Below are 23,514 nucleotides of genomic sequence, written 5' to 3'. Positions count from 1 at the left end.
CAATATAGCATGTATTTTATAGTACTGGTGACCCACCACTATTAAAATGAGATTTCCATCTGTCCTTCTGAGAAAGTTCTAGCATGTGGCCTACTCCCCACCCCAACCAGCACTGTCTCTACCAATCACTGAAATAGTAGTAAATACAACCCAGTTGCATTAAAAATTACTCATAACAAAAGTAGTAGGTGCTTTTGGGTGAACATTACAGAATTAGATGAGATTTCTTAAAACCTGAAAACTCTCTCCCCCTCCATCTAATATGAACAGTTTAGTGTATCATGCCAGAAGTTTCCATGCACGTATGAACTATGCACACATGTAATTTTGTACAAATAACATCATCATTTACATATTCTACAATGTATGTACCCTTCAAGTCTGAAAAGGTGAGTCTCCCCTGTTGTGTGTATAACCTCATTAATGGACATTTGGGTTGTTTCCAGTTTTCCATTATTGCAAAAGGTGCTGACGTGACACTTTGTACCTAACCTTTGTGAGCTTGTATGAATTTATCTGCAAGGCAACTTTCTAGAAGAGGAATTACTCAGCCCAAGAACATATAAATTTAAGATATTCATAGAGGGGCGCCTAGCTGCCTCAGTCAGTGGAGCGTATGACTCTTGATCTCAGTTGTGAGTTTGAGCCGCATGTTGAATTGTGAGGATTACTTAAAAATAAAATCTTAACAGTCATAGCTATAACCAAATTGCCAAAATCAAAGTTTTGTTTACTTATATATTTATAGCGTGCAATTGTCTAATTCACCATATCATGACCAGATCACCTTTCCAATCTTTATCTGTCTGATGGTTGAAGATTGTATTTGCATTTCTTTCTGTTTTAATTTGTATTTCTGCAACTGTAAGTGAAATGGAACACCTCTTCTTATATTTATGGACATTTATAATTTTCGTTTTAAGTGGTCTGCCTCTTATTGATTATAGAAACTCATTACATATGAAGGACATTGTCGAATTAATCTTTGGCTTGTCACAATTACTGGAAAATATTTTTTCTGAATTTGTTTAGGTTTTATTGATTTATGCTTCATTTCCAAAATCTACGTAGTAACAGCTATCAGAATTCTCTTTACGAAGTCCCGATTTCTTTGCTGAGTTGCATTTTTAATACTACCACCCCTGTGGATGAGATGGTTCTCAATCCACACACTGAGATTTAGGGGAGGAAGTGTTTTGCCATTTGCAGCTGGAGAGTGAGTGGTGCAGAGGGCCCGCAGGTATCTGGGGCAGCCAGCAGACCGCATGGTGTGGTGGAGAAAATGCTCCTCCCGGCTGCCCTGTCCCCTCTCGGTGCTAGTTTTTCCAAACACAGAATGACGGGGATAAGAGGATTGAACTCCAAGGCCGCTTCCTGTGTTAGCCTTCGATGAGCCTGCCTACACATGGTGTGCCCTGACACAGGTTGCTTCCCCATCTTGGGCATTATTTCTCGTCCTCCATAAAAGGTGGAAGTAGAACTGGGTGAAGGGTCAGGTCCTTTTCAGCTCTGATATGACTCCACAGCGGAGTTTCCCAGCATTCACGCCTCAGAGGCGCCTGGGGAGCAGTCAAGAACAACAGTACCTGGGCCTCCCACCCAGGACAATTAGATTGGCGCCTCTAGAAGTGGGGTCTCAATAGCTCTTATGCTCCCAGCTGACCAACGCTCTGTGTGTCTGGGGATGTGCTGACCAGCAAGCTCCAGCAGATGCCGATGCCATGCTGCAGGTTTAGGACCACACTTGCAGTAGGAGGTTGGCAGCACCAGCATCCCCGGGCAGCTCCTGAGAAATGTCGGCTCACATTGATCCCCCAAGCTGGCTTCCACCGTGCTTCTGTGCTGCTTGGGTAAACATACTTATCTTCAGATGCAGGGCTTTGGAGGTTACACTGTTTTATTTGCTTTCAGATAATTCATCAAGTTGTACACTGATGATCTTGCCAAGGAGAAAGGGACAGATTACCCTAGACCCCGAAAAGGATGGGGAGTCCTAATCCAAGTGCACTTTGCAGTACAGGCGGTATTTGGGAGCCCGGGAGATGGTGACAGTGTGTGCTTTTGCTTTCTTTCTAACACAGTAGGGAGAAGGGAGTGAAGGGGTCCAGCTCAGCTACCAGAGAGTTCCCTGGGCCCATGGATATTCGAAGTGGATCTTGGGTGATCCTCAGTTTCCTCACCTGTACAGTGGGGCTAGTAACGCTTCCTTGTCTAAGCTATTCAGTTTTGGGTCAAATAACATTCAAGCAAAGCAGCTAACCTGGCACATAGTACGTGCTCAACTCAATCCAGCCCAGCCTTCAGCGGGGGGCTTACCGTGAAATAGGTTATGGACAGATCCTGGAGCTGGGGTCATGCATCGTGCCTCGTGAGGTCAGACTGACCTGGCTTGCCCCTCGCCAGCGGTCATTTCATCCCCGGGCACCTCAGGGTGCTTGTCCACTCAGTGCAGAGAGTCAAACCACTTTGGCAGCGTTGTCATAAGGATTAAATGGGGCCGCGTGTGTGAAGTGTGGAGGCCAGCGCCAGGCCCAGAGCCAGCAGCTCTGTCTACCCTGGAGGGAGCCCTGGCTTCGGAGAACAGAGTCCCCTTTGACTCTGCTGGCCACGGCGGTCATTACTGCACAATCACTGAGCGCTGGAGAGCAAATACCCTCGCCCCACCTTTTCCTTGGTGGCAGCCCCTCCGGCCAGCCAGGTTTGGGTTGGCGGGCAGGGTGAGTGGCTCGGCTTTGATGTGAGCTGTGTTGAAGCTGGGAGACGGAGGTGTGGGGTTCCCAGCCTGCCTTGGTGGCTCGGGGCCAGCTCCTACTCTTAACCCCAGAGCATGGCGGGGCCCTGCTGCCTTGGGCCGGTGGAGGGAGGTGACTTGGCCCTGGTATAGATCCTCATACCATCCCTAAGACATGGGCATGGTTGTTATTCCCATTTTATAGATGACGAAACTGGGAGGATTGCTCCCCAGCTCTGGGGACCACCACAGTGCACGGGAAGGCAGACGTGCCTCCTGATTTGCCGTGAGTCTGAAAGTCCAAAGCATTCTCTGCAAGGTGCTTTGTCTCCGGAAATCTGTCACTTAAATGGGCACATCAGACCCCACCCCACAAGGGCTACCACCTGTCCGCACAGGTGTCCCAGGTAACTGGCCCCACACCCATGCCAAGGGAGCAGGGAGGATGAACCAGACACGGCCTCTGCACAGGCATGGGTTCAAATCCCAGCTCTGCCTCTGGCCGGCTACAGGGACAGTTCCTCTGGACCCTCAGTTCCCCCATCTGTTAAATGGGGTGTAGAGAAAGTTAAAGTATTGTGTGCGAAAGTGATTTTTAAAATTGTACTTGGTTTATGCAAGTGAGGCATTATTAACACTCCTAGCTAAAATCCAAGTCTCTGTCACCGAAGCAGAAAAAGCACACGAGAGAGAGCGAGAGGGGCTTTGGCGACTCACACAGGAGCCGGCACGGGATGGGACAGGGATGACGTACTTCTAGTCAGAGGGCTGGTTGTGCAGCCTTTCCTGCTCATTTTTCAGAGGAGGAGAAAGAAGCCCCGAACGGGGTTCTGCCCTAAGACTGGAGAAGCAGGAAGCTGTTCTGGCTCTCCACAGGAGTTCCCAGGGTGGGCTCCTGAACAATCTGGGAAACTGCTTTAACCTCTCTGGGCCTCGGTTTCTCCCTGTCAGTCACATAGAGGGACCTGCCAGAAGTGCCTTATTTCTGAAGCACAAGTACATCTCATGGAATGAATGACCCAAGGGTCCATCAAGGTGGTTCCCCCAGAACCAGGCTTAGACTGAATCAGGCTACCATGGAAGGGGTCAAGTTGGGGAGCCCGTCCCAGTGGAGTCCTAGGAACTTGTAAAGGAGGAGATGGCCTTGAAGAGGACAGTGGCCTGTGTCTTCTGACTCTGCAGTGGACAAGGTGGCCCCGAACCCGTAGGTGAGGAGGGAGGTGAGGATTCCAAGGGACCCACAGGCATTCCAATCCCAGGGTGGGACCTGATTCTAGGACAGAAGTCCGCCCTGGGGGCGGGGGGGGGGGGCATGCCTGGACACCCGACGGGAGGAGGAAGAGGAGGAGGCAGGAGACTGTTGCCAGCCAGGAAATGTCTGCCGGCTGGCATCAGGCGTTCGTGAGCTAGCATACTTCCTGTAAGCCGTGCACGCGAGCCCAGTGACCTCACCCCTCAGACATTCCGGGACAGCCCCCCATTCCAAATAGGCAGTCCCATTGTCCCCTGGGACCACAAAGGGGCGGCAGTGCGGACCTTTCGGCATTTAAACAACATCCATTCATTCAACAATGTTTACCAAGCACCCACTTTGCGCGGGCACCACGCCAGGTACTAGCTCACAGAGAGAAACTTTGGAGCTCAGTGGCTAATGGGTCTACCTTCTTCCAGCCAGTCCCCTGCACCTTGAGCTGGCGCAAATCTTCTTGTGCGCTCTTTTGGTTGGGACAGTGAGGTCATCACTGATAGGGAAGAGTTCCTAGAGCGGGTAAGCCCGGAGAGGTGGGTTTGGGGATGGCCCGTGAACACGGATTTGGACCCACTCATGCCAAGTGCAGCATTGAGGGTCTGTATCTGTCGTCTCGTTTAAGTCCCCAACAACCAACAGGGCATCATCACCCTCATTTATAGAGACACAGTCTCAGGTGAGCGAACTTGCTCTGGGCCACACGGTTCATGTGAGTCTGCTCCAGGACACAGACTTGGGTCTTGCCCGACCATGAAGACCTCAGATACTGTAACCAGTACAACCGAGCCCCTGGCCTCCAACCTACTAGTCTGGTGGATTTAGGCAAGTCACTTAGCCTCTCTGAGCCTCAGTTTTCTCATCTGTCAAATGGGGCTCATGGTTTCTCATTCGTAGGATTGCTGTGAAGGGTGAGTGGGTGTAAAATGGATTAAAAATATGCCTGGCCACTGGCTGAGGTGAGAGGCTTCGGGAGACCTTGTTCGGGGAGTTTCATCTCCCAGAGCTCTCTGGCCACACAGGACCTGGAGAAGTCCTGAGCCTGTTTCTCCACCTCCGGGTGCTAACCAGGTTATTGGCAAGATTTGACAGTGTACGCCATTTTGCTAGGCATATGGGCAAGGCCAGATGGGAAGGAATGAGGGGAGAGGAAGGCACAGCTTAAGAGCAAGACTCGCCACCCTTCTGCTCCTTCTTCAGGTACTGGACAATGTTGGGGGTGAGGAAGGACCATTCTATGCGAAATAAGGAGGCCAGTGCAGGCCACCGTAATGACCACCTCTTTGTTCAGGCTTTGCTTTCTGAAGATACTGCATGGCTTAAGTCATTTCATCCCAAAGACAGCTTTGTGAATTGGCAACACTATCCCTATTTTGCAGATGAGCAGATGAGGAAAATGACCCTTGGACGGATTTACCTGAGGCCCCTGAGCTAATGAATGTGTGCAATTTAAGTCTTCGACTCCCCTGGGGAGGCTTCTAGAACTAGGCAGTGGAGGGGGCAGGTTCCTACTAGTGAAAAGGAGAAAAGGCTTTGCTATTTACAGCTATGCAGACAGTCTTGCAAAAGCTTCAAGGGGGGTAAACTAGAAGTCATGGCAATAAAACACCCTTCAGATGTTTCCTCTTTCATGTGCCCTCCATTATAAGAAAGTCCTGTATCACGTCTACCCTTGTGGCTACAGTTCCCACAGCCTTGCCTGGGCTGACAGGCTGCCTTTTCCGTCTAGATGGTGCTGGGGACCTGGTAGGGTTTCTGGCTACCATCACAACCTCTTCAAGCTTCAGTGTTGCCGTCTGTTAAGTGGGGATATTGGTAAATGCAGTGACGAGCAGCTTGTATGGAGCACAGCCTGAAACAGTTGGCCCACAAGTTTTCAAGCTGACTTCCATTTTCCCCTCCTCCAAGCTCTTGCCCTGCCTGCTTGGAGATGGTTTCAGAGAAGGGGGAGGCTCTTCGACTCTGTGTGAAGAATTTGGGGCATTGACTGCAGACAGGTGAACTCAAAACTTGTACCAGCCTTGATCAAGTGCGTCACTTCTCTGACCTGCAGTTTTCTCCCTTCTAAACGAACGCCCACCACTAGAATGGACTTTCTCCATTCAACTGCAAGCGCTGCCCACCAGAAGGGAGATTCATGGTCAGAATGGAGAGGGTCATGTGCAACCCAGAGGAATGCCTCAAAGCTGGTGACATCTCAGAGCACTGGGGAAGATGCTTCAGGGCGAGGTTGTGGGGAAGGTTTCTAGCACCTCCTAAAAATCAAATCACCTACATTAGTTACTTCTACAGAAAACCTGGCTCGGATATTCCTAAAGGCAAACCAAGTTGCCCCAGGGAGGGACATAGCTCCTGGGAGTCAGAATGCCCAGGCAGGATGGAGACAGAGGCCCTGAGTGGGAGTAAGCCAGACCCTGGGCTCCTTCTGTTCGCCTGCTCTAGTTTAATCCAGGCCAATGCAACAAAAACTTTCTGAGCTTTTCTTGTGAGCAGGCACCATGCCAGGCACTTTGTAGGATCAGGTGAATTGTGGATCAGACACTAACTCTACCCTTAAGAAGCTTATGGTTGAGTGAAAAGAATTAATGATAACATGAATAAGATCTCCCTATGCACCCTTGCCTCAAGGCACTTAGCACAGAACCTGGTACATAATAGATGCTCAATATACGTTGACTGAATGTAACGTATGAACTGGAATAGGAAGCAGACACAGGGTGGGTCATTTAGACAGGGCTTTGACGGCTGCTTATGAGCCCCCTGCTCTTCCATTTGCCCACCTATTCTTCATCGAGGCTGATGAAGACCGTAGCAGGGCAAAACCCCAGCTTCTCCTCACTCTTGCCACCAGCCCTCATCTGAACTCTGAGGAGTCTCCGGATGTGAGGAGGAAGTGGCCGGGCTGAGGAAGGCAGGCTCATTTCCAGTGTGGGGCTGGACCGCCCGCCCCAGGTCCTGTTTACACAGCAAGGCGGACAGGCCGACAGGACTTGGCGGCAAATGTGCTTCTGCCTCTGAGAACAGAAGAGGCTGGCAGAGCCTGGCCAGGCCCGGCGCCTGTGCCAAGGGGAAAGTCAAATGTAAAGAGTGTTTCCTCCCGGCCAGGCGGCCCCAGACTTTTGTCTCCAGTCTGCGGGCAGTTCCTCCCGTGATTCATAATCAGCGGGAACTTATAAATAAACCCCACCTCGGCCTCACACCACAGCCTGGCCTGGGCCTGGGGGGCTTGGGAAACAGGGAGGCTGAGGAGAGGCCCCTGAGGAGGCTTGGGGGCCCCTGGGGGGTGTGGACGGCTGGGGCAGGCGTCGTGGGGCTGTTAGCTAGCCGTCCCCTTTTCCACTAAAGGACTTGGAAATTAGGCTGCTGGTCTGGGACAAGGAACTCTGCAAGTCCTGGGTTCTCATCCGCTCCCCTGGAGTGTGGTGGGTGAAACTAGGTAGAATTTTGAAATAGCCAGACTTTAAGACCTACTTTGGATATAAGTTTGAATTTGTGGAAAAAGGGGCAAGAACAGAGAACCCCTGCATAACCCGTAACCAGATGTATCAATGGTTTACATTCTCTCCTATTTTCCTCCTTCATTTTCTTTCTCTCCAGAACCATCTAGAAGGCCCCTTTGCCTTCAGCATGTGTCTCTTGAAACAGCCAGTGCCTGAATTCCTGACTGACCACTTACTAAGTATATTCCAGGGCAAGCTGTTCAAGCCCCACATCCCCCTCTGTGAGGTGGTACTATGAGGGCCCCTCACTGTGAAGAGCAGAAGAAGTAACTGGAAACATCTGCTGGAATAATAATAATAATAATAATAATAATAAGCACAGCTCATTATCATGTGCAGAGCAACTTGCACACATTATGTCATTCGGCCTACACAACACCCCCTCCTTGTCTAATGAAGAAATAGCCTCAGAGACGGTATGTAATTCATCACACAGCAAGCTAGGCTTTTCTGCCCACTGTGAGCACTGAATCCTGGGCCTGTCCAGATATATATATACATATACATATGTATATATATATTTGCTGTTTATGGCAGTCGAGGCCTGGGTTTCCTAGGGCCTCAGTCTCCCTGATGTGCTATGGGCACAGGGATCTCTGGGGTAGGATGTGAGATGCTTCTGCAACAACCTAGCAGTCCCGGTCCCTGGAGACCAGGTAGGAAGGAGCCCTTCCTGTGTCGGGGCTGGAGTGGAAGCTTCCTCTGAATTCTTCTGGCCTCCTTGTGATCTGGCCTCAAAACTCTCTTACAGAGTGTCTCCGGAATCTCTGGGAAATCTGACAGAAGACCCTGAGCCTTCTGGCCTCGGCAGAGGGCCTGCAGTGATGAGGCCTGGCCACCAGATGGCCCTACACAGGCCACGGAGCTCTTGAGGAAGAGGAGACCCGTCCTCTGTCCAGTTTAAGAGTGGCCGCTCTCCTCCAAGTACGTTCACACTGCCATCCCATTAGCCTCTGATGCAGCCAAGGAAACTGAGGCCATAAGTGGCAGTGGCTTGCCTTACTTGGCTTCCCAGGGGTTGTTACCTTGGTTGAGCAAGGCCTCAGGGACTGTGACAGAGTTGCTGGATTTCTCTGGGCCTCAGTTTCCACATGTTCAGAAAAGTATAAGTCACCGCTGCCTGGCTTTCTTCAAGGGTCCTGGATGTCAGGTCAAACACCGAGCCTCAGTTTCCTCTTCTGTGAAACCGGTATAGTGGTTGAGGCTGTTATGTGTCGCGGTGGGTACGCATAGCTGCCCACATCTGAAGTGCTCTGAGGCTTTAAGCCTGCAGATCAGAGTCTAGCCACCTGCAGGTAAGCTCTGCACCTGCTTTCAGCTCCCAGAGCAGCTCATTTATACATTGCAGTACAGGACATTAGTGTCCTAAAGTGTGAGTGTGAGGGCGCCCTGGGACCCGTCTGAGGTGTACCTTCCATCCCTCAGATTGAGGAAAGTCCAGAGAGCACCAGTGATTGGTCCAAGGTCTCACAGGCCCTCCTGACCACAGCACAGCACAGATCCACTAGCCTTGGAGACAGTTGTCATTAACTCTTCCCTCTTCCCAGAGAGACCCAGCAAAGAAGCCCACGTCAGGGAGCGCTGGTACAGCTGGGTCAGGAATGGGCATTTGGCAGGCCACCCGCAGGCCATGCTGCAAATGGGCTCTGCTCAGAGCCCTCCCTCACCCAATGGTCTTCCATGGGAAACCCCCTCGGGGCTCACCTGTCCAGACCCTGGAGGGAATATTTTTAAAAGTTTAAACACTCTCCGGGAACGTGTTACATTTCTCTTCATACAGTATATCTATGATTTTATTTATGAAATAAGTCTTCTGTTCTCTGTTAATTAGCAGGCTCAGGCAGACCCTCTCCTCTAGCTCAGGATGTGGGGCACTGGGGGAAAACCAATAAAAATATAAAAATATGGAATTCCAGATGTACTGGGCAGGGCCAGCCTTCCTGCCTGGGGATGGGGGAGGGGCATATTACCCCAAATTAGTAAGTGTCCAGAATCCCAGGCTGATAACATGCATATTTGGGAAAGAACATGCTAGTAACTTGAACTCATTCATACTTAATTGTAACTGACTGATGGAGTGGCTTTTCCTTGAGCACGTTTGGATGGGGGAGGAGAGAGAGAGACAGAGCAGGACCCCGAGAGCCCAGGAGTGGGACGGTGAGGAACAGGCCAGAGGGTTGGGGGTGTGTGCAGAGAATGGAAGCAGAGGGCCCCCCAGACATTGCCAGTATTGCCCACATGTCAGAAGGAAATGGGAGATTTGTTTTCGGGAGAGGCCTGGCTGGGTTGCAGAAGGCATGGATAACTCAGTTTCCAGGAGCCAGAGTTTGTAACCTGGGGGAGAAAGAAGAGGCGTACCTGTGACCTAGAATTTCCCCATCGGGAGGGATTGGCCAATAGGCCCAGCCTGATGCATCTCTCTGCAGAACGCTCCCCCCTCCTGCCCCCAGCTGGCCTGGGAAGGAGGAACTGTCATCCCCACTTGTCTCCCAGCAGGCTGAGGCCCAGAGAAAGAGAGGGATTGGCCCAATAGTGGTTGCACTGAGTTAGTGCCTGCATGCCTCAGAAGAAAATTGAGGTGTCTTACTCAGTGGCTTTTTACTCACATTCTGCCTGAATATGGCATTAGGCCAAACCACTTTCTGGCTCTGTAACCCTGGACAAGTTAATGAACCTCTCCAAGCTCAGTTTTCCTCATCCATACAGTGGGAGTGTTATCTCCTATCTCCCGGTGTTGTTGACAGGATTGGATACCGTATGAAAGGGCCTGGCACACAGCAGACCTGCAATTAACCCACAGTTTTGAAGGCAGCTTAATGCGTCAATCAGTCAATCAATCAATCCCCTTGAAAGTCCTTTACAAAGGTACCATGAAGAGTTAAACCCTTTTGGGGGCTTAGGTGAGGGAGAAAGAGGAAGGCTTTAGGGTTGCGCGGAAGCCAAGAGGGTCATAAGGCATTGGGGCAGGCAAACTGTGTACGGTGGGAGGGGTGCCATGGAGGCCTGGCGGGTCCAGGAGGGTAGTGCCAGGTTGGGCATGGCCTTGAATGCCAGGTAGAGAAGTCAGACCCGGCCTGCTGTGGTCTGGAGATGTTTGATTTGGGCAACGGGGTGATTAAAGGGAGGTTCCGTGTGTGTGTGTGTGTGTGTGTGTGTGTGTGTGTGTGTGTGTGAATTTCCATCCACTCCCAAAGTTGTTTCTCTATCGAGAGCGGGGCTGGCCCGGTTATGGCTCCTGGCTGCCCCTGTGCGGCCTCTCCCAGCCCTCCTCCTCCCTGGCTGTCTGGCAGCCAGCTGAATTTTCTGTGGGGAATCTGAGGAATTTGAACAGGCAGAATGCAAATGCCCCTGGTGGGGAGTTCCTCGTCAGCCTCCAAGGGGGAAAAGCCCGTTTGCCTGGGCGGTGGAGGACGGCGAGGAGCTCCGGGCCCCGGGCCCTGCGTGGCCCACGCTCGGGTGGCAGGGGCCAGTTTCGCAGACCCCGTTGGTGAAAGAGGGGCAATGTTAGCACGGCTCTTGAGCTGTTGGAGCTGTCGGAGTGCCCTGAGAGCCTGTCCCACGCCCCGTATGACACGTTACTAAGGATTCCTAGTGCCCTCGGTTCACCGGACAGGGAGTGAAGTCCAAGGGTAGAGTTCTGCCTGGGGCCACGGGGGCAGACCGGGGCCGAGGCCAGGATCCCGGCGTGGGTGGGGGCGGGGGCGGGGGCGGGCGGCCCCGGACCCCGCGCTGCCCCCGGGCCGGCCCGCTTCGCTTCGGGGCGCCGGAGGAGCCGGGAGCCGGGAGCCGCGCCCGGCCGGGGCGCCTCTATCTCCCGCGGCCGCGGCGTCTCCGAGTCTCTGCCGCCTGAGCGCCGGGCATTATCTGCTCTCGCCCGGCCGGGCCCCTTCCCGCCTTCCCGCCGGGCCGCTCCCGCCTTATCGGCCGCCCCCGCACAGGAGCGGGGGGCCCCGCGGGCGCCAGGGATGCGGCCGAGCCGCGGGGTGGGGGGATCCCAGCCTTCAGCCGCCCGCCCCTCCCAACGTGCCCGCTCCCCAGGATGCCCCCTTCTTGACAAGTCCCTCCCCTCCGCGACTTGTTCCCTCTGCAGAATGCCCCCTCCCAGACAAGTCCCTTCCCTGACAGGCCCTCCTCCCGGACCAGCCACCTCCCCAAGATGCCCCCTTCCAGGACGCCCCCTCCCCAACAATCCTACCCACGGACGTACCCCCTTCCAGAAGTGCCTCTGCCCCGCCCCTCGCTAACAAGCCTCCCTCCCCAAGACGCCTTCTCTGGGCCAAGCTGCCGGGAGGGCTTTCCCCAAGGGGCGCTGCATCAGAAACGTTGTTTTTTCTTTTCTTCCTTTCCTTTCCTTTCCTTTCCTTTCCTTTCCTTTCCTTTCCTTTCCTTTCCTTTCCTTTCCTTTCCTTTCCTTTCCTTTCCTTTCCTTTCCTTTCCTTTCCTTTCCTTTCCTTTCCTTCCTTCCTTTCTTCCTTTCTTCCTTTCTTTCTTTCTTTTTTTTGTCAAATGTGTCCTTTCCTAGAAAAAAGGCAAGCCTGACTATGCTTAATCCCATGTTAGTCACGTTTTCAAGGATTTCACAAAAGAGACAAAGTTACGCAAAACAAAACAAAAAAATACAGCACCCACCCAACTTCTAAACCCATGACACAGGGCTGTCCTAGGAAAGGGGAGTGCTTATCTATCAGGTCTTTCTAAAATGCTTTTACTCAGGGTTCATTGTGTGAAATAGGGCGCCCCTCAGAAGCTGGGTTTGCCCACCTGAATATTTGGTACTGTAGAACCCAAAGCTTCCCATGGTGCTGGTGCAGAGAACAGGGGTGCGGACCTCTGTAAAATTTGGCAGTGTAGATGGAAAGCCATAAAAGTATTCATACCCTTTGACTCATTAATCTCTTTCTGGGAATGTATCCCAAGGAAACAGTTCAACAGCAGCAAAAGTAAAAAAAAAAAAAAATGCTATGGGTTCATCAATGTGTTATTTGTAAAGCTGGTAAGCATATCTTTCTAAGTGAAAAATAGGAATATACAAGTCACTTGGAACTGGGTTGGAACCCACCATGGTCACCCACAAACCTTAAGCGAATGTCTTGACCTCACTGCATTTCCCTTTTTGTGTCTGGAAAGTGGATAATCCCACCACTCAGAGGGCTTTTGTCAGAATTCCAGGAGACAACCTGTGAAGCATCTTGTTCAGGGTTTGGGTCGAGGAAGAAAAGAAAACATGTTTATTTTCCTTCTTTCTCCATCCTTAACAGAAGTGAGGGTCGGGGATATTTCAAGTCACATTTGTAAATACGGAAGAGCAGGTATCTGGTGGTTAAGAGCCTGGGATTTTTGAGCCCTTCAGTCTTGGATTCAATCAGATTCCCAGCTTCCCCACTTATTTCCTAGCTGTGTGATCTTGACAACAGAATGAGAGACATAACAGAGCATACCTACCCCATAAATGTCGTGACAGTTAAATGAGGCAATATATCAACATGTTTATGTGCCTGGCATGTAATAAGCACTCAATAACTGTTAGCAATTATTATTATTATTAAATAGTCCTTAAAACTGGAAATAACTTCATTACCCTAACATATTATAATAAGCCAGTGAATCATTCAGTGGACTATGACGCAGTTTATTTAAAAAGAGTAAGAGAATCAATATCAACTAATGAGGAAGGATGTACAGGAAAGTGCAGAAAGAACATTGCATTCGTCTGGATAAATGACCTAAATATGAAAAATCAGAAGGAAAAATATGAGGTGAATGTTTCAGGAAAAGCCTTGTATAGTCTTGGGGGTAGGGAGAATCTTCTCAAGAAGCCAGGAGCCCTTGAGCATGAAGGAAAAGACAGATTAGACCAGATAAGATGTTTAAATGTGTATATGGTAAGAGACTCCAAAATAAATCTAGAGACAGCAGTAGGCGGGGGGAAATATTTGTTATGTAAAAAAAAGATAAAGGGTTCCTGTCCTTCGTATCCCTTTTGATCCCTCATATGGAATCCCTGTAAATTAATTGGAAGAAGTCAAACAATAGAAAAATGTATAGCATCGCTTCACAGAAGAGGAAATGCAAACGTGAGAAAGCAAACAGCCCTCCCAGTTGCTGTGGAAATGCAAATAAAAATATAAACTAAATACCACTTTTCACCGAGCACTAACTGTCAAAGTACAAGTGGGCATGTCTTTTGCCCCATCAATCCACTTTCAGAACTTTATCCATAAAACCTATCCATAAAAAAAATATTTCTTACGGTGGTGTTCTTTATAGTGATAGGCTCAGTGTCTGCCCCTAGGGCATCGGTGGATAATTTGCTTATATCCAAACTGGGGAACACTGTGGACTGCGAAGAATGAGCTTGTTGAAGGAACAAGTGTTGGTGAGGATGTGGAGAAAAAGGCATCCTCCTGCACTGTTGATGGGAATGCAAACTGGTGCAGGAAATGCAAACTGGGGAAGACAGTATGGAGGTTCTCAAAATTAGAAATAGAGTTACCATATGGTCCAGTAATTCCACTACTGAGTATTTACCCATAGAATACAAAAACCCTAGGGCACCTCAGTGGCTCAGTCAGTTAAGTCTCTCTCTCTCTCTCTCTCTCTCAAAAATAGAGAGAGAGAGACAGAGTATGAGCAGGGGAGGGGCAGAGAGAGAGGGAGACATGGAGAAGCAGACTCCAAGCTTCGAGCTGTCAGCACAGAGCCCAACACAGGGCTTGAACTCATGAGCTGTGAGATCATGACCAGAGCCAAAGTTGGATGCTTAACTGACTGAGCCCCCCAGGCACCCCAAACATCTGACTCTTGATATCAGTGTAGGTCATGATCTCACTGTTCGTGGGTTCAAGCCCCACATCAGGTTCTGTGCTGACAGTGCAGAGCCTGCTTGGCATTCTCTCTCTTCTTCTCTCTGCCTCTCCCTCACTCATGCACTCTCTCTTTCACACTCAAAATAAATAAACTTCAAAAAAAAAAAAAAGAATACAAAACACTTATCCAAAAAGATTAAATGCACCCCTGTGTTTATGGCAGCATTATTTACAAGAGGCAAAATATGGGAGCAACCCAAGTGTTCACTGATAGATAAATGGATAAAGAAGATGTAGTGTATATATACAATGGAATAGTACTCAGTCATAAAAAATGTAATCTACCCATTTGCAACAACATGGATAGATCTAGAGAGTATAATGCTAAGTGAAATCAGTCAGTCAGAGAAAGACAATCACCACATGATTTCACTCATATGTGGAATCTAAGAAGCAAAACAAATGAACAAAGGAAAAGGGAGACAAGACCCCAAATAGACTTAATTCTCAAGAACAAACTTATGGTTACCAGATAGGAGGCGGGTGGAGGGACAGCTGAAAGAGGTAAAGGAGATTAAGAGTACACTCAACATGATGAACACAGAGTAAGGCAGACAATTGTTGAATCACTATGTTGTACACCTGAAGCTAATAGAACACTATGTGAACTATATTGGAATTTTAAAAAAAGGAATAAGTTCATTGAATCCATATGCAGTGACTTGTGGGGTTGTCTGTGATATTGTTAGGCAAGAAAAGGCAATTGTGCAGTAGTATGTAAAGTACGATCTCATTTTGTGTTTAAAAGAAAGTGTGTGTGTGTGTGTGTGTGTGTGGTGGGTGGGGGGGGGCGGCGCCCTTCGTGGCTCAGTCAGTAAAGCGTCCGGCTTCAGCTCAGGTCATGATCTCACAGTTCGTGAGTTTGAGCCTTGTGTCCGGCTCTGTGCTGACCACTCGGAGCCTGGAGCCTGCTTCGAATTCTGTGCCTCCCTCTCTCTCTCTCTGCCCCTCCCCTGCTCCTGCTCTGTCTCTCTCTCTCAAAAATAAATAAACTTAAAAAAAAACCCAAAAACCAAGTGTGTTGTTTGTGTGTGTGTGTGCAAGCTTCCAAGCCTTCGCCAGCGTAAATATTTGGTTATGTCTGAGCCTAAGGAAAAATGTGAAAAAAAAGCAGTAAGTGGTTTTGCCATTTTTCTTTTCTCCCTCCCCAGTTTTGTTGAGCTATAATTGACATATTGTGTATGTTTCACGTGTACAACATAATGAATTGATACACACACACGCACACACACACACACATGATCCCCACAATAAGTTTATAACAGCTGACACTTCACATAGTTACAATTTTTTTTTCTGGTGAGAACTTTTAAGATCTACTCTTTGCCACTTTGAAGTATACAATACAATATTGCTAACTAGATTCACCATGTTGCACATTCGATCCCCAGGACTTATAGCTGGAAGTCTGTGCTTTTTGACCCCCTTCACTCTTCTCCCCCACCTGCCTCTGGTAACTACCGGTCTGTTTGCCCATTTTTCTCTGGTTTGCCATTTCCATTTCACTTGTAGAAGCTCTGCATATGAGGGCTATGAACCCTTCCTCCTCTACATATGAGTCTGAAGGAAAGATTCCTGCCAGCCTATTCTGGATTGTTCTGTAAAGATGTGGCATTTCTGTGGTCTCCATCTGTCTGCAACTGTAGGCTTGTGGCAGCAGCATGTGCTATTGCAGTTTGGAAAATTTGCATTTAAATACATTAGATTGCACACAACTAAAGAAGAGAGGTCACAAGGCAACATGTACCCTGTGGTTTAGTTTTTGTGAAGAGGAACAGCCTGTGTTTGTAAATATGTAGCAGAAGGGCCGGAAAGTGACGTGGCTGACCGTTCAAGATCACTTCTGAGCAGTGGCCTGTACAGAAGGGGATTTTTAGTGTTGCATGTCTATGCAATGAGCATTATTACTTTTGCAGTAATAATAGAGTGTTTCCCCCGCTGAAGCATACAGTGGTATTTGTGTATTGTGATGGCAAGTAGGAAGTGTGGATAAGAACCAGAAATTGGGGGGCACCTGGGTGGCTCAGTCAGGTAAGTGTCCGACTTTAGCTCAGGTCATGATCTTGAGGTCCGCGAATTTGAGCCCTGCATCAGGCTCTGTGCTGACAGCTCAGAGCCTGGAGCCTGCTTAGGATTCTGTGTCTCCCTATCTCTCTGCCCTTCTCCCACTCATGCTCTGTCTCTGTCTCTCTCTCTCGCTCTCAAAAGTAAATAAATATTTAAAATAATTTAAAAAAGAAAAAAGAACCAGAAATTGGGTTAGGATGGTGGGAACCTCCTGTCCCCCTCTCACACATATTTTTTTTCAGATTTGTGCTTCTTATTTTTTTATTGTGGTAAGAAATAGAACATAAAACTTACTATCTTAACCATTTTAAATGTTGAATACAGTGGTGTTGACTATATGTGTATTGTTGTGCAACAGATCTCTAGAACTTTTTCATCTTGCATAAGTGAAACTCTATACATGTTGAACAACTCCCTATGGGCCCCTCCCCTCAGCCCCTGGAAACCACATTCTACTTCCTGTTTCTATGAGTTTGATGACTTTAGATACTTCCTATAAATGTAGAATTATGCAAGGGGGCCTGGGTGGTTCAGCCAGTTAAGCATCCAACTCTTCATCTCTGCTCAGGTCATCAGGTCATGATCTCAAGGTTCGTGGGATTGAGCCCCCTGTTGGGCTCTGTGCTGACAGTGTGGAGCCTGCCTAGGATTCTCCCTCTACTTCCCTCTATGCACCTCCTCCTCTCTCTTTTTCTCTCTCTCTCTCTCTCAACATAAATAAGAACATAAAAAACAATTTTTAAAAAGGTAGAATCATGCAGGTTTTGCCTTTTTGATAGGGACTTATTTCACTTTGCATAATGTCCTTAAGGTTTATCCATATTGTAATGTATGACAAGATTGCCTTCTTCTTTTTTGAGGCTGAATAACCTTCCATTGTATGTACGTATTGCAATTTGTTTTGTCCTTCAATAGACACTTCGGTTACTTCCATCTCTTGGCTAATGTGAATAATGCTGCAATAAACATCAATATGCAGGGTGCCTGGGTGGCTCAGTAGGTTAAGCTTCTGACTCTTCGGCTCAGGTCATGATCTCACACTCTGTGAGTTCAAGCTCCAGATGGCCCTGCACTGACAGTGCAGAGCCTGCTTGTGATTCTCTCTCTCCCTCTCTCTCTCTGCCACTCCCTCATTTGCTCTCTCTTTCTCAAAATAAATTAAAAATTTTTTAAATTAAAAAAACATGAATATGCGACTGTTTCTTTGAGATACTATTTTCAATTCTTTTGGATATATACTGCTATGGACTGAATGTTTGTGTTCTCCCAAATTCGGATGTTGAAACCCTAATCCTAATGTCAAGGTATTTGGAGACGGGGCCTTTGGGGTGGTGATTAGGCCAGGACAGTGGATTGGGATTGGGAGAGCTAGGTCTTCGCTACCGCCCTGTGAGCATACACGTAGTTGCAGTGTGCAACCCAGAAGAGGGCCCTCAGCAGAACCTGACCGTGCTGGCACCCTGATCTTTTTTTTCTTCTGATATTTTATTATTAATCAATTAATTAATTTTTAATATAATTTATTGTCAGGTTGGCTAACATACAGTGTGTACAGTGTGCTCTTGGTTTTGGGGGTGGAGTCCCATGATTCATCGCTTACATGCAACACCCAGTGCTCATCCCAACAAGTGCCCATCACCCATTTCCCCCTCTCCCTTCCCCCCCCCCATCAACCCTCAGTTTGTTCTCTGTATTCAAGAATCTTTAATGGTTTGCCTCCCTCCCTGTCTGTTACTATTTTTTCCCCTCCCCTTCCCTCGTGGTCTTCTGTTAAGTTTCTCAAGTTCCACATATGAGTGAAAACAAATGATATCTGTCTTTCTATAACTTATTTCACTTAGCATAATACCCTCCACATAGTTCCATCCACATTGCTGCAAATGGCCGGATTTCATTCTTTCTCATTGCCATGTAGTATTCCATTGTATAGATAAACCACATCTTCTTTATTCATTCATCACTTGGTGGACATTTAGGCTCTTTCCATGTTTTGGCTGTTGTTGAGACTGCTGCTATGAACATTGGGGTACATGTGCCCCTATGCATCAGTACTCCTGTATCCCTTGGGTAAATTCCTAGTAGCATTACTGCTGGGTCATAGGGGAGTTCTATTCTTAATTTTTTGAGGAACCTCCACACTGTTTTCCAGAGCGGCTGCACCAGTTTGCATTCCCACCAATAGGCTGGCACCCTGATCTTGAACCCCAGACTCCAGAATCGTGAAGAATAAATCTCTGTTGTTTATAAGTCACATAATCTATGGTATTTTGTGATAGCCGCCCAAATGGACTAAGGCATATACCAAGAGTTGCTGGAACATATAGTAATTCAATTTTTACATTTTTGAGGAATTGCCATATTGTTTTCCAAGTGGCCAAACCATTTTATAGTTCTACCAACAGCGCACAAAAGTTCCAACTTCTCCACATCCTTGCCAGCACTTGTTATTTGCTGGGCTTTTTTTGTTAGTGTGTGTGTGTGTGGGGGGGGAGGATAGTGACCATCCTAATGAGCATGAGGTGATATTTGATTGTGGTTTTGATTTGCATTTCTCTGATGACGAGTGATGTTGAACATCTTTTCATGTGCTCACTGGCCATTTGTATGTGGTTTTTTTTTTTTTTTTTTTTTTTTTTTTTTTTTTTTTTTTTTTGTTTTTTTTTTTTTTTTTTTTTTTTTTTTGAGAAATGTCTATTCAAATCCTTTGCTCATTTTTAAATTGGGATTTGGTTGTTGTTTTGTTTTGTTTTGCTATGGAGTTACAGGAGTTATTTATATATTCTGGATATTAACCCCTTGTCACATATATGATTTGCAAATATTTTCTTCCATTCCATAGGTTGCCTTTTTGCTCTGTTGATTGTTCCCACTCTAGTTAGGTGTAGTTGCCATGTGTCTGTTTTTGCTTTTGTTGCCTGTGCTTTCATGCCGTATCTAAGAAACATTGCCCACTCCAATGTTATAAAGCTTCTCCCCCATGTATGTTTTCTACTAGTAGTTGTATAGTTTCAGGTCTTATACTTTGGTCTTTAATCCACTTTGAGTTGGTTTTAAAAAAATATTTTTAAATTTATTTTTGAGAGAGACAGAGCATGAGCGAGGGAGGAGCAGAGAGAGAGAAGAGGCACAGAGTTCGAAGCAGGATCCAGGCTCTGAGCTGTCATCACAGAGCCCTGTGCAGGGCTTGAACTCACGGACGGTGAGATCATGACCTGAGCTGAAGTTTGATGCCCAGGCAGGCGACTGAGCTACCCAGGCACCCCAAGTTGAATTTCTTTTTAAATATTTTTATTTATTTCTGGGAGAGAGAGAGAGAGAGACAGCGTGAGCAAGGGAGGGTCAGAGAGAGAGGGAGACACAGACTCTGAAACAGGCTCCAGGCTCTGAGCTGGCAGTCAGCACAGAGCCCGNCAGACTCTGAAACAGGCTCCAGGCTCTGAGCTGGCAGTCAGCACAGAGCCCGACGCGGGGCTCGAACACACGAACCGCGAGATCATGACCTAAGCGAAAGTCGGACGCTTAACCGACTAAGCCACCCAGGCACCCCCAAGTTGAATTTTATATACAGTGTAAGATGAGGATTGGACTTAATTTTTTTTTTTTTTTTGCATGTGGATGTCCAATGTTCCGAGCATCATTTGTTGAAGAGATTAGCCTTTCCCCATTATGTAGCCTTGGCATTCATGTGGAAGATCATTTGGCCATATACAGGAGGATTTGTTCTGGGCTCTCTATTTGGTTCCATTGGGTATATGTCTGTTTTTTATGCCGGTGCCATATTGTTTTGAGTATCATAGCTTCGTAATATGTTTTAAGATCAGGAAGTGTGAGGCTTCCAGTTTTGTTCAACTTTCTCCCCCATATTTTAATGTGGCAGATTTCCATCAAGTAAATTTTGAACTGTTATCCCTGGGAAGGCTAAGAAGATCCAGTGAATTGGATTCCCACCCGGGGAAGCTACTATTCGTGCCGGCTGTTAGCACGTGACGTTGGGTGCCCACCCAGCCCTCCCCCATTCTCTCTCTTGGTCTGCCCAGCCTGCAATAGTCCCGTGTCAGCTGGCTGGTAGCGGTCATCTTCCTTTCTCTTTGTCTTCTTTCATTTCCTCCTTTTCTTTCTGGCTCCCTCCTGCTCCCTCCTCCCATCCTTCCTTCTCTCTTTCCTCTTCCTTCCTTATTTCTTTCCCTCTCTCCTCCCTTCCCCCTCCTAGCCTAGCTGAACGGGGGGACTTGCCTAAAGTAACCTAGGAGTGACGCAAGGCCCAGTCCTCCTGACCGTCTCTCTCCTCAGGGAAGAGAGAAAGGGAAGTAGGGAAATAACATGCCTGTAATGCCCACCATTGTCCAAGCTCCAGGCTGAGTATGTCGCTCTAATTTTAGGTTTTCTGCTTCTCCACTTCCTTACCCAGAGGTCTACAGATGAGGAAACTGATGCTTAGCAGCTAGTGTGAGGTCTGAGGTTACACCAGCTGCAAAGTCCTAGGGAAGTGTCTTATGTGGATTCTCTAACTGTCTCTTCCCGGTGGCACTCTGAGCACAGTGACCGCTCCCCCATTTTCCAGATGAGGAACAGGAGGCTCAGAGTCCCAGGTCACACAGTTAGCTAATAAAGGGACTGGGATCCAAACCAGACCATCAGGCTTTGGGCTTCTGCTCCTAATCGCCACACGCTGCCCCAGGCCCCGGTCAGCCCCCTCCTCACCAAACCTCCTGTCAGAAACCACTCAGTCAGATCTCCCAATGGCTGTTTTATTGTGACTGATTAGGTTACATTTCGGTAGTGTTACGTGTCATCCTTTTACAAATGATAGATGGAGGCTATAGCTTCCAAGGGGCAGAGTGTCCCCTGGTCTCAGACACACACGGGCAGGTGTGAGTCCCAGGGGCAGGAAAGCCTTGACGGGTGTCGGATTTGCGGGGAAGGGGACTGCAGGAAGATGGGACAACATAAAAATGAAATAACATCAGGGGCACCTGGGTGGCTCAGTCGGTTAAGCGTCCCACTTCGTCTCAGGTCATGATCTCACGGTTCATGGGTTCGAGCCCCACATCGGGCTCTGTGCTGACAGCTAGCTCAGAGCCTGGAGCCTGTTTCCGGTTCTGTGTCTCTCTCTCTCTCTGACCCTCCCCTGCTCACGCTGTCTCTCTCTATCTCAGAAATAAATTAAAAAAAAAAAAATGAAATAACATCAGCCAACCCTTACCTAGCGATTGCTCTGCATCACTACGATTCTATTAATTCATTGAATCCACAAAGAGTTCTGTGAGGTGGGTACTATGATTATCCTCACTCACAGATGAGAAGAGAGGCTCAGGACACACAGCTAGAGGGCCGAGGGGCTGAGCCAGGGCTGAGCTTCCTGGACTGCATGTTGAAGGGAGGCTGTGTGCTTAGGAAAGGCTTTTTTCATTTTTAAAGCAAAAGCTGGGTAGGGGGGGAGCGGGTCTTCTCTGTTGAAGGGACAGTTACGCAAAGCTCTTAGACCTACAGAAGCCAGGTCATTAATCTTCTGTAAGCACCCCTGTAAAATGAGGACCATGATTATTTCTCCCCACATTTCCCTTTCCAAGACTGCAAGAGGTCTCAACTTTGCAGCAAAACTCTGGGGCGCCAGGGCTCTGTTCCCAAAAGGCCTCCTACTCCAGCAGCGCAGGGGCTAAAGCAAGCCTGTGTCCCCAGCTGTCCTAAGCACTGCAGGGCTTCTTCCTGCCCTGCTCTGTCACTGCAGGAGCCCATGCAGGTCGCAAGGGAGACCCAGGAACTGTCGTGTACCTGGCATATCCTGGATAAAGACTCTTGAATCCTGGCCCCACCCCACCTTTGCTGGGTGACCTTGGGCAAGTGTCTTAACATCGTGGAGCTTTCGGTGGGTTGTTGTGAAGATTAGATGAGTTTCTGTGTGGCGGAGGCTCAGAACTCTCCCTGGCACAGAGCGATAGCCATGCAAGCGGTGCTTTTATTTTCATGACGCAGCAAATACTTAGGGAGCTGCTGAGGGCCAGGCACTGGGCGGGGAGACTGAGATGGATCTGGCAGAACCCTCTGGGCCCTCACGGGGCTCGGTGTCTGCTCGGGTGATCAGCTCTTCTGGTTTGCCTGGGGTGAGGCTTTCCCGGGATGTAGGCTTATCAGTGCCCAAACTGGGAACATCTGTGGCAAACTGGGATGGGTTGGTCACCTGACTGTCAGGTGGGCTCACAGATCATGAAACAGATCCTCCCAGATAGGCCTGGTAAAGAAGTTTGAATACTGAACAGGGGAGGACTGAAGCCTGGAGATCAGGGAGGGCTTCCAGAGGGAGGGCGTTTAAACTGAGGCCTGGAGAATGAAGAAGAATGAGCAAACAAGGGAAGGAGGGTGTGGGGGGAGGGGAATGGCCCATGGGCACAGCTGGGGGCTTGGTGGGAATGTGGCACGTGTGGACGAAGGTGTGCCCAGAAACACAGGGACGCGCACCCAGGACACCCCCAGCACCCGGGTGCTGGGGGAAGGGCGCACAGGACACCTTGCACACCCGCACATGCTACAATAGCGGCTGCCTCTGGGGACAGTCCTGGGAGGCAGGGCACTGTTGATAAGGACAGACACCCTATGGAGCTTTTGAACTGAGAGAATGTAATACCTACACCAAAATAATTTAAACCAACTACTGTATGTGCCTGTGCTCACCTATACCCAGATCATTCCAGGGGCCTGGAAGTGGTGGCTGTAAGAACCCCCTTCCCCCCGCCCTGGCAAGGGCCTTCTCGGCCTTGGGGACCAAGCTGGCCCAGGAAGGGGAAGAGGCCACAGCCATACTGTCTGCCGCCAGGGCCTCCCCCCAGGCCCGAAGCAGACAGAACTAAACAGGCCGGCTTATCAGCTGTCGCCACTGCGTCCCACCCAGTTGAGCTGGGCTTGCTGCTGGGAAAGTGGCCCCCAGCCTTTCGCCAGGGACAGCACTGGCCCAGGGTGGGGAACCACTGGGGCTGTCGTCCCAGGGGCCAGTCTGGGGTAGGGGTGTCTGGTGAGTGTGTAGAGCCAGGCCTGGAGCCCGGGAGTTGGTCTGCTACAGATTCGCCGTGGGGTTTTAAAGAATTGCTCTGGGATATTATTTGAAAATTA

This window comes from Hyaena hyaena, unplaced genomic scaffold, assembly GCF_003009895.1.
Source record: "Hyaena hyaena isolate Hyena2069 unplaced genomic scaffold, ASM300989v1 scaffold_15, whole genome shotgun sequence".
Classification (NCBI taxonomy): domain Eukaryota; kingdom Metazoa; phylum Chordata; class Mammalia; order Carnivora; family Hyaenidae; genus Hyaena; species Hyaena hyaena.
The sequence above is the reverse complement of the archived record's forward strand: the minus strand, read 5'-3'. Positions refer to the sequence as shown.